The sequence below is a fragment of the Protopterus annectens genome, chromosome 4.part1, assembly GCF_019279795.1.
Source record: "Protopterus annectens isolate FY-2018-M chromosome 4.part1, PAN1.0, whole genome shotgun sequence".
NCBI classification, from domain to species: Eukaryota; Metazoa; Chordata; order Ceratodontiformes; family Protopteridae; genus Protopterus; species Protopterus annectens.
Genome location: NC_056734.1, coordinates 479,336,609 through 479,338,779, shown reverse-complemented (window position 1 = coordinate 479,338,779; position 2,171 = coordinate 479,336,609). Strand labels below are relative to the sequence as shown.

The window sequence follows — 2,171 nt, the reverse complement described above, 5'->3', positions numbered from 1 at the left end:
CACATTACAGAATGTGTATGTTGTATGATTCTTTTTTTTTTCAATATGTTGTATGATTCTGTGAGCACATAACAGAATGTGTATGTTGTACGATACTGTGAGCACATAACAGAATGTAATTGATGTATGATATTGTGAGCACATAACAGAAAGTGCATGTTGTATGATTCTGTGAGCAAATAACAGAACGTGTATGTTGTATCATACTGTGAGCACATAACAGAATGTGTATGTTGCATGATACTGTGAGCACATAACAGAATGTGTATGTTGTATGATACTGTGAGTACATAGAATGTGTATGTTGTATGATACTGTGGGCACATAACAGAATGTGTATATTGTATGATATTGTGAGCACATAGAATGTGTATGTTGTATGATACTGTGAGCACATAGAATGTGCATGTTGCATGATACTGAGAGCACATAACAGGATGTGTATGTTGCATGATACTGTGAGCACATATCAGGATGTATGTGTTGCATGATACTGTAAGCGCATAAGAGAATGTGTATGTTGCATGATACTGTGAGCATGTAACAGAATGACTATGTTGCATGATACTGTGAGACAGAGTGTGTATGTTATATGACAGAAACAATATGCAAATATATTCTATATTTTCAGGAGTTACAAGCTTCATTTAAAATACTTGATGTGTTGATGACTTTTTTTACTTTGAGTCCATGAGCAGAAAAAAAGAAATCAAATGTTGAGAAGCGAGAACTGTATTATATAAATGATTATACAGCAAAAATGAAATCCAGAATGTTTATGCCAGTTGAAACAATTATTATGCTCAACAATGCTACAAATCCTGTAAAAATGGCAAATGGCATCATTAAAATGAAATACTGATACTAAATAACAGAAAAGCCTGTTGGCTTACCAGTAAATCCAGTATCACATATGCAGGTATAGTTTCCATCTGTATCAAAACATGTAGAATTCAGTGGGCAAGAATATTTTCCTTCAGTGCATTCATTAATATTGTCACATGTTCTTCTATCAGCTTTTATTCTATATCCACTTTTGCAGTCACATATGAAACTTCCATTGGTGTCTCTGCAGCTCCCTAAGTTTGCATCACATGGGCCTGGGGAGTGATTGCATTCATTGACATTGATGCAAATTGTCTTGTTTAAGGAGTCCTGCTGGTAACTATAAAGAAAGTAAATTAGCATCAAGTTTTGTAAACAGCCATCAAGCAGAATAACATTATACTTTTCCTTTGCTTATCGAGAAAATAGTTTATTAGCCAGATAATGAAAAAAAAGAGTAGTTTCTAAGTACAAGGCCTGAAGGTTTAGGAGTTTTGGTATCGAACAAAAGACTACTCATTTTTCTGTTGTACAACAACATATTTACTGCATTTCTTCCCTCAGGTGCTTTTAATTGTGTAGCCACTGACAGGTGTGACGGGCAATGTTTAAAGCAGACACTTGGCCTGGCTATATTCATTTATTATTTTTATTTTTATTTTTTGCTTTACTTAAGCATGTAAATATATATACATCTATTTATCTGTCATCTCTCTATATATCTATATATCACTTGCCTTTCTCTGTATCTGTTGGTTATAACTAAAAGTGGACCACTGGCCAGTCTACTTACTTCGTTAATAAATAGATAAATAATGCTGGTATCAGTCACTTGTCATCCATTAGGCTAGTGGCCTCTTTTCTGGGGACACCTGAGGTGGGTTTTAGATTACTAGGGAAATTTGGCTATGGCATAGGGGAAATACCACACTTTTTTGATAGGTAATGTTGGATCTTTTACATCCACCCGAGCAACCACCAACTCAAACAGATGGGACATTGCTTTACCATCTCATCCAATGGATGACAAACTCAGCAGTGCAAACCCCCTCCCCCATGCTACACTGCATTGTCAGAAGTCAATCTATCTGGTGTGGGAATAGAACCCACAGTGTTCTTCAACAAAGGGAAATATTCTTCCTGTTGCAACATTGTCTAAGGCCAGCTGAGAGAAAAATTGCACAGGACACTAAGGATAATCACAAGGCTTTCTTTAGTTATGTTAGGAACCTGGGTGGTAATTCCCAGATATGTTCAGAATTAGTCCAAAATGACAAAAAATACACCGAACCCACAGACATTGCCAACATCCTAGCTGACAGGTTCAGCGCAAACTTCTCCCCTCC

General features: G+C 36.2%; 1 protein-coding gene across 1 annotated transcript in view; it reads right to left on the bottom strand.

Annotated features, from left to right (window-relative positions):
* LOC122801237 (mucin-4-like) overlaps positions 1-1,160 on the bottom strand; it is a 163,137-nt gene extending 161,977 nt beyond the window's left edge. The window contains exon 1 of the mRNA XM_044070789.1: positions 894-1,160. The gene's annotated coding sequence lies outside the window, so the exon portion shown is untranslated. The remainder of the gene's footprint in view (positions 1-893) is intronic.
* Between the last annotated feature and the right edge of the window lie 1,011 nt (positions 1,161-2,171).